Source organism: Eubalaena glacialis, chromosome 7, assembly GCF_028564815.1.
Source record: "Eubalaena glacialis isolate mEubGla1 chromosome 7, mEubGla1.1.hap2.+ XY, whole genome shotgun sequence".
NCBI classification, from domain to species: Eukaryota; Metazoa; Chordata; class Mammalia; order Artiodactyla; family Balaenidae; genus Eubalaena; species Eubalaena glacialis.
Genome location: NC_083722.1, coordinates 91,294,334 through 91,307,406, shown reverse-complemented (window position 1 = coordinate 91,307,406; position 13,073 = coordinate 91,294,334).

Sequence of the window (13,073 nt, the reverse complement as noted above, 5' to 3'; positions counted from 1 at the left end):
AAAAAGATAGTAAGTATTGTGCTATCATGGCTGATATCAAGTCAGTTCTAATGACTGCATTTGAAATCAAATATGGATATTCAAAAGGACAGATTACAAAACCAAGCCCTGTTTTATGGTACCTCCAGGGAGGACCCCTAGTGGAGGTTGATTTAATGAATCAAGGTAAAGCCTTTGTAGGTAAAAGTGCCTAATGATATGATTAAACATTTGAGCATATGTAATGTGTGAGCTCTGTTTTAATATTTCAATGGACATGGAGAAGCAATAGTAACTCTCTAGTTCACAGTTAAGAAGCAGGAAGAGTCACTAAACAAAGAAAAGTTTCCTTTCGTGTTCTTCTGATCTTTGGAACATCTGTGATGTGGTACAGATCAATCGCTAGGGATGCCTTTCTATGCAACATACATTCAACAGGTACATGGATTTAATCATTCAGAATAATTCTGTGCTCATCTAGTGGAGGTTAAGATACTACAGCACTTCATCTTCAATTTTCCTGCAGTTGTCATCTTCCAATTGTATCTGAATTGTGGTTGTCCAGACAGCACCAAGATACTGAAGGAGACATGTAGTCAATTTGCCCATTAAAATCTGAAAGGTTTTGAAGGGTAGGCAGATAAATCTCAGGAAACTTGACTCTTTAAATAGTGGTGACAGTTGTTAGGAAAATAGTATGTTGACAGTTGAGCCCCTCCGGGGTGAATGGTTTTCCCTTGGGTTTATTTTTCAACTTTTTATTTTGAAATAATTATAGGAGTTGTAAAGATAGCAGAGAATGGGTCCCTTGTACCTTTCACCCAAATCATCCACTGGTTCCGTCTGACATAATCCTAGCACAGTGTCAAAACCAGGAATTTCACATTGGTTCAATGTTTGTGTGTGTGTGCACAATGTTAGATATAAAACTATTCAATTACTCCAGAGCTCACTCATAGCACCCATTTTTGTCACACTACCCCTGTCAGCCACCATTCCTAACCCTTGATAACTACTAACTTTGAATTCTGTCTCTATAAAAATTCAGCCTGATGCCCTTGAAATCATCATGTGTCAACAGTTCATTCATTTTTCTTAAAAACATCTTTATTGGAGGATAATTGCTTTACAATGGTGTGTTAGTTTCTGCTTTATAACAAAGTGAATCAGTTATACGTATACATATGTCCCCATATCTCTTCCCTCTTGCATCTCGCTCCCTCCCACCCTCCCTATCCCACCCCTCTAGGTGGTCACAAAGCACCGAGCTGATCTCCCTGTGCTATGTGGCTGCTTCCCACTAGCTATCTATTTTACGTTTGGTAGTGTATATATGTCCATGCCACTCTCTCACTTCGTCCCAGCTTACCCTTCCCCCTCCCCGTATCCTCAGGTCCATTCTCTAGTAGGTCTGTGTCTTTATTCCCGTCTTGCCCCTAGGTTCTTCATGACCATTTTTTTTTTTTTTTTTTTAGATTCCATATATATGTGTTAGCATACAGTATTTGTTTTTGTCTTTCTGACTTACTTCACTCTGTATGACAGACTCTAGGTCCATCCACCTCACTACAAATAACTCAATTTCATTTCTTTTTATGGCTGAGTAATATTCCATTGTATATATGTGCCACATCTTCTTTATCCATTCAGCATCAAGTGTCGATGGACACTTAGGTTGCTTCCATGTCCTGGCTTTTGTAAATAGTGCTGCAGTGAACATTTTGGTACATGACTCTTTTTGAATTATGGTTTTCCATAATATCCCAGTAGTGGGATTGTTGGGTCGTATGGTAGCTCTATTTTTAGTTTTTTTAGGAACCTCCATACTGTTCTCCATAGTGGCTGTATCAATTTACATTCCCACCAACAGTGCAAGAGGGTTCCCTTTTCTCCACACCCTCTCCAGCATTAATTGTTTGTAGACTTTTTGATGATGGCCATTCTGACTGGTGTGAGGTGATACCTCATTGTAGTTTTGATTTACATTTCTCTAATGATTAGTGATGTTGAGCATCCTTTCATGTGTTTGTTGGCAATCTGTATATCTTCTTTGGAGAAATGTCGATTTAGGTCTTCTGCCCATTTATGGATTGGGTTGTTTGGTTTTTTTGATATTGAGCTGCATGAGTTGCTTGTATGTTTTGGAGATTAATCCTTTGTCAGTTGCTTTGTTTGCAAATATTTTCTCCCATTCTGAGGGTTGTCTTTTCATCTTGTTTATGGTTTCCTTTGCTGTGTAAAAGCTTTTAAGTTTCATTAGGTCCCATCTGTTTATTTTTGTTTTTATTTCCATTTCCCTAGGAGGTGGGTCAAAAAGGATCTTGCTGTGATTTATGTCATAGAGTGTTCTGCCTATGTTGTCCTCTAAGAGTTTGATAGTGTCTGGCCTTACATTTAGGTCTTTAATCCATTTTGAGTTTATTTTTGTGTATGGTGTTAGGGAGTGTTCTAATTTCATTCTTTTACACGTAGCTGTCCAGTTTTCCCAGCACCACTTATTGAAGAGGCTGTCTTTTCTCCATTGTATATTCTTGTCTCCTTTATCAAAGATAAGGTGACCTGGTTCATTCATTTTTATTGCTGAGTAGTATTCCATGGTATGGATGAACCACAGTTTGTTTAGCCTATTCACCTATTAAGGCATGTTTTGATTGTTTCCAGTTTCTGGCTATTACAAATAATTTTGCTGTGAACAATTTTGTGTAAGTTTTTGGGTGGACATTAGGTTTTTATTTCTCTGGGACAAATGCCCCGGAGTGCAATTCCTGGGTCATATGGTAAGTGTATGTGTAATTTTTTTTCTAGCGTGGCTACACCATTTTGCATGGTGAGTCCAAGTGTTCTTTATGCATTAGAGATATGACTCCTTTGATAGGAACGTATACAAATATTTTCTCCTAGTCTGTAGCTTGTCTTTTCTTAACTGGGTCTTTCACAGAGTAAAAGTTTTACATTTTGATGAAGTCCCGTTTATCAATTTTTCTCTGTGATCATGCTTTTTGTGTCATGTTTAACAATATTTCAACAAGCCCTGGTAGGTCCTTAAGATTTTCTTCCATGTTGGCTTCTAAAGTTTTATAGTTGTACATTTGAATCTATAATCCATTTTGAGTTAAATTTTCTATAATATATGAGATTTAAGTCAAGATTCATTTTTTGCCTATGGATGTTCAGTTGCTCCAGCACTATGTGCTGAAGAGACTACACTTCCTCCATTGAGTTGCTTGTGCACCACTGTCAAAAATCAGTTGGCCAAGAAGGGAGTGGTATGATATATTTAAAGTGATAAAAGGGAAACACCTACAAGCAAGAATACTCTACCCATCAAGGCTCTCGTTCAGATTTGACAGAGAAAGCAAAAGCTTTACAGACAAGCAAAAGCTAACAGAATTCAGCACCGCCAAACCAGCTCTACAACAAATGCTAAAGGAACTCCTCTAGGTGGAAAAGAAAAGGCCACAATTAGCAACAAGAAAATTATGCATGGGAAAGCTCACCAGTAAAGGCAAACATATAGTAAAGGAAGGAAATCATCCACACACAAATATGATATCAAAGCCAGCAGTCAAAAGAAGAGGAGAGTAAAAACGCAGGATATTGGAAATGTATTTGTAATTAAGAGACCAGCAATTTAAAACAATCTTGTTTATATACAGACGGCTATATCAAAACCTCTTGGGAACCAGAAACCAAAAATCTACAATAGATATACACACACAAAAGGAAAAGCAATCCTAACACAATGCTTAAGAAAGTCATCAGATCACAAGAGAAGAGAACAAAAGAGGAAGGGAAGAAAAAAGACCTACAAAAACAAATCCAAAACAATAAACAAGATGGCAATAAGAACATACATATTTACTTAAAATGTAAATGGAGTAAATGCTGCAACCAAAAGACATAAACTGGCTGAATGGATATGAAAACAAGACCCATATGTATACTGTCTACAAGAGACCCACTTCAGATCTAGGGTCACATACAGACTGAAAGTGAGGAGATGGAAGAAGGTATTCCATGCAAATGGAAATCAAAAGAAAGCTGAAGTAGCAATACTCATATAAGACTAGGTAGAATTTAGAATAAACAGTGTTATAAGAGACAAAGAAGGACACTACATAATGATCGAGGGATCAATTCAAGAAGAAGACGCACATGGAACATTCTCCAGGCTCAATCACATGCTGGGCCACAAATCAAGCCTTGGTACATTTAAGAAAATTGAAATCATGTTAAGCATCTTTTCGGACCACAGTGCCAAGAGATTAGAAACCAATCACAAGAAAAAAAAAAACTGCAAAACACACAAACACTTGGAGGCTAAACAATATGTTACTAAGCAACCAAAGGATCACCGAAGAAATCAAAGAGGAAATCAAAAAATACCTAGAGAAAAATGACAATGAAAACACAACAATCCAAAACCTACAGAACACAGCAAAAGCAATTCTAAGAGGGAAGTTTACAGCAATACAATCTTGCCTCAGGAAACAAGAAAAATCTCAAATAAACAACTTAACACCTAAAGCAACTAGAGAAAGAAGAACAAACAGAACCCACAGTTAGTAGAAGGAAAGAAATCATAAAGATCAGAGCAGAAATAAATGAAATAGAGACAAAGAAAACAATAAAAAAGATCAGTGAAACTCAAAGCTGGTTCTTTGAAAAGATAAACAAAATTGATAAACCTTTAGCCAGACTCATCAAGAAAAAAAGGGAGAGGGCTTAAATCAGTAAAATTAGAAATGAAAATGGAGAAGTTACAAGAGACACCACAGAAATACAAAGGGTCATAAAAGATTATTATATGCCAATAAAATGGACAACCTAGAAGAAATGGACAAATTCTTAGAAAGGTACAACCTTCCAAGAGTGAACCAAGAAAAAATCGAAAATATGAGCAGACCAATCAGAAGTACTGAAATTGAAACTGTGATTAAAAAACTACCAACAAAGAAAAGTCCAGAACCAGATGGCTTCACAGGAGAATTCTGTCAAACATTTAGAGAAGAGTTAACACCTATCCTTCTCAAACTCTTCCAAAACTTTGCAGGGGAAGGAACACTCCCAAACTCATTCTAAGAGGCCACCATCACCCTGATACCATAACCAGACAAAGACACCACAAAAAAAGAAAATTACAGGCCAATATCACTGATGAACATAGACGCAAAAATCCTCAACAAAATACTAGCAAACAGAATCCAACAGCACATTAAAAAGATCATACACCATGATCAAGTGGGATTTATCCCAGGGATGCAAAGATTCTTCAATATCCGCAAATCAACCAATGTGATACACCATATTAACAAATTGAAGGAGAAAAACCATATGATCATCTCAGTAGATGCAGAAAAAGCTTTTGACAAAATCCAACACACATTTATGATAAAAACTCTCCAGAAAGTGGGCATAGAGGGAACCTACCTCAACAAAATAAAGGCCAGATATGGCAAACCTATAGCTAACATCATTCTCAGCAGTGAAAAGCCAAAAGTGTTTCCTCTAAGATCAGGAACAGGACAAGGATGTCCACTCTTGCCACTTTTATTCAACATAGTTATGGTTATGGAAGTCCTAGCCAGAGCAATCAGAGAAGAAAAAGAAGTAAAAGGAATCCAAACTGTAAAAGAAGAAGTAAAACTGTCAGTATTTGCAGATGACATGATACTATGCATAGAAAATCCTAAAGATGCCACCAGAAAACTACTAGAGCTCATCAGTGAATTCCGTAAAGTTGCAGGATACAAAACTAATACACAGAAATCGCTTGCATTCCTATACACTAACAACAAAAGATCAGAAAGAGAAATGAAGGAAACAATCTCATTTACCATTGCATCAAAAAGAATAAAATACCTAGGAATAAACCTACCTATGGAGGCAAAAGACCTGTACTATGAAAACTGTAAGACAGTGATGAAAGAAATCAAAGATGACACAAATAGATGGAAAAATATACCGTGTTCTTGGACTGGAAGAGTCAATATTGTGAAGATGACTATACTATCCAAGGCAATTTACAGATTCGGTGCCATCTGTATCAAATCACCAATGGCATTTTTCATGGAATTAGAACAAAAAATTTTACAATTTGTACAGAAAGGCAAAAGACCCCAAATAGCCAAAGCAATCCTGAGAAAGAAAAACTGAGCTGGAGGAATCAGACTCTGTGACTTCTGGCTATACTACAAAGCTACAGTCATTAAAACAGTACGGTACTAGCACAAAAACAGAAAATAGATCCATGGAATCATATAGAAAGCCCAGAAATAAACCCATGCACCTATGGCCACCTAATCTATGACAAAGGAGGCAAGAATATACAGTGGAGAAAAGACAGTCTCTTCAATAAGTGGTGCTGGGAAAACTGGACAGATACATGTAAAAGAATGAAATTATAACACTCCCTAACACCATACACAAAAATAAACTCAAAATGGATTAAAGACCTAAATGTAAGGCTGGATACTATAAAACTCTTAGAGGAAAAGAGATGCAGAATGCTCTTTGACATAAATTGTAGCAATATCTTTTTGGATCTACCTCCTAGAGTAATGAAAACAGAACCCGAGGGGAGTGATCAAGATGGTGGAGTAGTTGGATGTTAAGCTCACCTCCCCCACAACTACAACAAAAATATATCTACACATGCAATGATTCTCACAGAATATCTACTGACTGCTGGCAAAAGACCTCAGACTGCTGAAAGGGCAAGAAAATCTCCATGTAACTGGGTAGGAGGAAAGAAATAAAAAGAAAGTGAGAAAGGAATCGGGATGGGACCTGTGCCACTGGGAGGGAACCATGAAAGAGGAACGGTTCCTGCACCCTGGGAAGCCCCCTCACCAGCGGGGAGATTGGCTGGGACCTAAGGGGAGCTTCAGAGCCTGGGAGGAGAGTGCAGCAACTGGATTGCTGCAGCCAGAAGCAAACCAGAGCAGAGGGAGTACTGCACAGAAGGTAAGTGCCATGGCCCTGCACTCCCTAGACTGACACACGTGTCCACTCGGTGCTGGCAGGGGCTGGGTGCTTGAACTCAGGCTTCAAAGATCAGAACCAGGGAGAGGATTGGTGTTGGCTGTGTGGAGACAGACTGGGGTGGGGGTTGGAATCCAGTGCAACCTCGGCTGGGGGTGTATGTGGAGGAAGCCTGGGTCACCTTAGAGGCCAGTGGCCATTGTCTGGGGGGGTGCACGAAGGGAGGTGTGAGACCCAGATTGTAGACTTTTTCCCTGTGCGTGAGCTCACAGAGGGCAGGACACTGCCTGCATGGGCTCCAGGGGCGGTCGCGAGCTTCCACTGATGCCCACCCAGACCCCGGGAACAGTTGCAGGCTGCTGCTGCCACTTGCCCAGACCCCAGGAGCAGTCATGGACCCCCGCTGCCTCCCTCCCAGACGCCTGGAGTGGTTGTGAGCCTTCTCTGCTCCCATCCTGTGCCCCAGGGGTGTGCCTGAGCTGCCCGCTGCTGCCAAGATCCCCAAGACCAGGCACCAGCCACCACATCTGCACACCGCTATCAAGGGGATAACAACCAGCACATGCTGAGGAAAGAGGCAACAGGCTTCCATGCTAAAAACAGCCCTTGCACCAAATATATTAAACCCACTAAAGCTACACAGGGACAACTCCACATGTAAAGAGCCCTCCCAGAACACAGTACATAATTGTTTCTCTTAAACTCACAGGGTAAGAGAAATATAATGAAGAAGCAGAGGAACCACTTCCAGTTAAAAGATCAAGAGCATTCCACTGAAAGAACAAACAATAAAGCAGACCTCTTCAGTCTAACAGACACCGATTTCAAAAAGGAGATAATGAAAATACTGAAGGAATTAAGGAAGGTTATCATCAGAAATGCAGAGTACTGTAAGAAGGAACTAGAAACTATAAAGAGGATCCAAGAAATATGAGAAAACTCATTTGCAGAGACAGAAGCCGAGCTAAAGGCAACGAATAGCAGAATGAATAATGCAGAAGAATGAATAAGTGACCTGGAAGATAGAATAATGGAAATCACCCAATCAGGACAGCAGACAGAAAGCCAAATTTAAAAAAGTGAAATCAATATAAGAGACCTATGGGATGATATAAAGCTTGCTAACCTACACATAATAGGGATTCCAAGGGGAAGAAAGAGAAAAGGGGATCAAAAATGTATTTGAAAAACTTACAGTTGAAAAATTCCCAAACCTAAAGAAGGAAACAGATAACCAGGTACAGAAAGCACAGAGAGTCCCAAACAAGATAAACCCAAACAGACCTACACCAAGGCATATTATAATAAAAATGGCAAAAGTTAAAGAGAGGATTCTAAAGGCAGCAAGAGAAAAACAAAAGAGTTAATTACAAGGGAACCCACATAAGGCTCTCAGTTGATTTCTCTACAGAAATGTTGCAGGCCAGAAAAGAGGGGCAAGATATATTCAAAGGCCTGAAAGGAAAAAAAATGCAACCTAGGATACTATACCCAGCAAGATTGTCATTTAAAATAAGAGAAAAATAAAGAGTTTTTCAGACAAGCAAAAACTAGAGGAATACAGCAATACTAAACCTATCCTAAAATAAATATTGAAAGGTCTTCTCTAAGTAGAAAAGAAGTAAGAATCTATAGGAAAGAAAAAATCACAACTGGAAAATAAATCACTTAAAAAAGCCAGTACACAGATTTTAAAAAAAAATCAAAAAATTTTCTGTGAAAGTGATGATAACCACAATGAACAGCAAAAGGATGATGAACATGAAGATGTAAAAGAGGACATCAAAATCATAAAATATGGGGTGGGAGGGAGAGTAAGAAAATGTAGAATTTTGTTTTTCTAGAATGTGTTTGAGCCTATATGACTATCAATCTAAGGCAAGTAGATATAGGAAGGGGTTAACAAACTTGAAAAACAGGATAACCACAAATCAAAAACATACAACAGATGCACAAAAACCAAAAAGAAGAGAACGTGTCATACAAAATAAAATCATCAATCCAGAAAAGGAAAAAGAAAAAGATAAAGAAAGGGACAAAGGAGAAATATAACATCAGTGGGAAAACAAGGTTTAAAATAGCAATAAATACATATCTATCAATAATTACCTAAAATGTCAATGGACTAAATGCTCCAGTCAAAGGACACAGAGTGGCAGATTTGTGGGAAGCAGCAGCATAGCACAGGGAGATCAGCTTGGTGCTTTGCAATGACCTAGAGGGGTGGGATAGGGAGGATGGGAGGGAGGCTCAAGAGGGAGGGGATATGGGGACATATATATGCATATAGCTGATTCACTTTGGCATATAACAGAAACTAACACAGTATTGTGAAGCAATTATACTCTAATAAAGATCTATTAAAAAAATAAAAAACAAGAGCCTACAATATGCTGCCTACAAGAGACCAACTTTAGGGCAATGGACACACATTGATTGAAAGTGAAGGGATGGAAAAAGATATTTCATGCAAACAGAAATGACAAGAAAGCAGGAGTTGCAATACTTTTATCAGCCAAAATAGACTTTAAAGCAAAGGCTATAAAGAAAGATAAAGAAGGACACTATATAATGATAAAAGGATCAATACAAGAAGAGGATTTTACACTTGTCAACATATATGCACCTAATATAGGAGCACCCAACTATATAAAACAAATACTGACAGACATAAAGGGAGAAACTGACAGGAATACAATAATAATAGGAGACTTTAACACCACACTCACACCAATGATCAGATCTTACAGAGAATCAACAACACAACAGCGATACTAAATGATACAATAAAACAGACTTAATTGATATTTCCAGGACATTACATCCCCTCCCCACAAAAACAAACAAACAAAAAACAGAATACACATACTTTTCAAGTGCACACGGGACATTCTCTAGGATTGACCACATACTAGGGCACAAAACAAACCTCAATAAATTTAAGAGTATAGAAATTATCTCTAGCATCTTTTCTGACCACAATGGCATGAAAGTAGAAATTAACCACAGAAAATGAAATGAGAACAAAATGATTACATGGAGACTAAACAACATGCTACTAAAAAACCAATGGGTCAATGATGAAATCAAAGAGGAAATTGTTTTTAAAAATACATTGAGACAAATGACAATGAAAACACAACCATACATAATCTATGGGATGCAGCAAAAGCAGTTCTTACAGTGAAGTTTATAGCAATACAGGACTTCTTCAGAAAACAAACAAAAAAATCTTGCTTACCTACCACTTAAAAGAATTAGAAAAAGAAGAACAAACAAAATCTAAAGTCAGCAGAAGGAAGGAAATAATATAGATCACAGAGGAAATAAATCAAAGAGAGATTAAATAACAAGAGCTGGTTCTTTGAACAGATAAACAAGACTGACAAACCTCTGGCCAGGCTCACCAAGAAGAAAAGAGAGAGAACCCAAATAAACAAAGTAAGAAATGAAAAAGGAGACATAAGAGCTGATACTGCAGAAATACAAAAAGCCATAGAGGAATAAAATGAACAATGATATGCCAACAAATTCGACAACCTAGAAGAAATGGACAAGTTTCTAGGAACACTCAGCCCACCAAAATTGAATCAAGAAGAAAGATCATCTGAACAGAACAATCACTAGAACTAAAATAGAATCTATAATTTAAAAACCCCTACAAGGGCTTCCCTGGTGGCACAGTGGTTGAGAATCTGCCTGCCAATGCAGGGGACACGGGTACAAGCCCTGGTCTGGGAAGATCCCACATGCCGCAGAGCAACTGGGCCCGTGAGCCACAATTACTGAGCCTGCGCGTCTGGAGCCTGTGCTCCACAACAAGAGAGGCCGCGATAGTGAGAGGCCCGTGCACCACGAGGAAGAGTGGCCCCCGCTTGCCACAACTAGAGAAAGCCCTTGCACAGAAACGAAGATCCAACACAGCCATAAATAAATAAATAAACAAATACTTTGGGAAGATGGAGTTATGAAGTTGCCTGAAAAATGGCAGAAGGTAGTGGAACAAAACAGTGAATACATTGTTCAATAAAGTTCTTGGTGAAAATGAAAAAAAAGTAAATAAAAATAAAAAAAATAAAAACCCCTACAAACAAAAATCCAGGACCAGATGGCTTCACAGGTGAATTCTACCAAACATACAAAGAAGAACTTAAACAAATTCGTCTAAAACTCTTCCAAAAGATTGAAGAGGAGAGAACACTCCCAAAGACATTCTATGAAGCCATCACCCTGATACCAAAACCAGTCGAAGATACCACCAAAAAAGAAAATTTCAGGTCAATATATTTGATGAATATAGATGCAAGACTTATCAACAAAACATTAGCAAACTGAATCCAACAATATACAAAAAAGATCATACAGCATGACCAAGTGGGATGCATCCCAAGTTCACAAATATGGTTCAACATATGCAAATAAATCAATGTGAGGCACCACATAAACAAAAGACAAGACAAAAACCACACAATCATCTCAATAGATGATGCAGAAAAAGCATCTGACAAAATTCAACATCCATACCTGATAAAAATTCTTACTGAAGTGTGTATAGAGGGAACATATCTCAAAAAGTAAAAGCTATTTATGACAAATCCACAGACAAAGTAATACTCAATGGTGAAAAACCAAAAGGCTTCCCACTAAAATCTGGAACAAGACAAGGATGGCCACTCTCACCTCTTCTATTCAACATAATATTGGAAGACCCAGCCACAGAAATCATACAAGAAAAAGAAATAAAAGTTATCTAAATTGGAAGGGAAGTGGTAAAATTGTGATTATATGCAGATGATATGATACTATACATAGAAAACCCTAAGGACTCCACACAAAAACTACTAGATCTAATAAATGAATTCAGCAAAGTAACAGGACACAAGATTAACATTCAGAATTCTGTTGCATTTCTCACTAGCAATGAAATATCAGGAAGGGAAAAAACAAAACAAAACAAAAAAACCTTTTAAAATCGCACCAAAACAAACCCCCAAAAAACCAAAAAAAAAAAAAAAAAAAAAAAGAAAACAACCCACCTAGGAATAAACCTGATGAAGGAGGTGAAAGACCTATATGCTGAGAACTATAAAACTTTAATAAGGAAGTTAAAGAGGACTGACAGAAATGGAAAGATATTGCATGCTCTTGGATTGGAAATACAGATATTGTTAAACTGATAATACTACCCGAAGCAATCTACAGATTTAATGTGAACCAGATCAAAATACCTATGACATTTTTCACAAAACCAGAATAATCCGAAAATTTATATGGAATTATGAAAGACCCAGAATTGTCAAAGCAATCCAGAAGGAAAAAAAAAAGCAGTTGGCAAAACTCTCCCAGACTTCAGATTAAAAAGCTACAGTCATCAAAATGGTGTGGTATTGGTACAAAAACAGACATAAGGATAAAGGGAAGAGAATAGAGAGCCCAAATATAAACCCACACACATATGGTTAGTTAATCTTCGACAAAATATACAATGAAAAAAGTCAGCCTCTTCAGCAAGTGGTATTGAGAAACTTGGACAACCACATGTAAGTCAATAAAGTTAGAACACACACTCACACCATACACAAAAATAAACTCAAAATGGCTTAAACACTTAAATATAAGACATGATTCCATAAAACTCCTACAAGTGAACATAGGCAAAACATTCTGTGAAAAAAATCATACCAATGTTGTCTTCAGTTGCTCTCCCAAGGCAATGCAAATAAAAACAAATATAACAATGGGACCTAATAAAATTACAAGCTTTTCCATAGCAAAGGAAACCATAAACAAGACAAAAAGACAACCTACAGAATGGAAGAAAATATCTGCAAATGATGCAACCGACAACAGCTTAATCTCCAAAATATACAAACAATTCATACAACACAAAAACAACAAAACAAACAACCCAATTGAAAAATGGGCAGAGACCTAAACAAACATTTATCCCAAGTAGAAATACAGATGGCCAGTGGGCATATGAAAAGATGCTGAACATCTTTATTATTATAATTATTAATGAAATGCAAATCAAAACTGCAATGAGGTACCATCTCAAACAGGTCAGAATAGTAATCATTAAACAGTCTACAAATAACAAATTCTGCAGA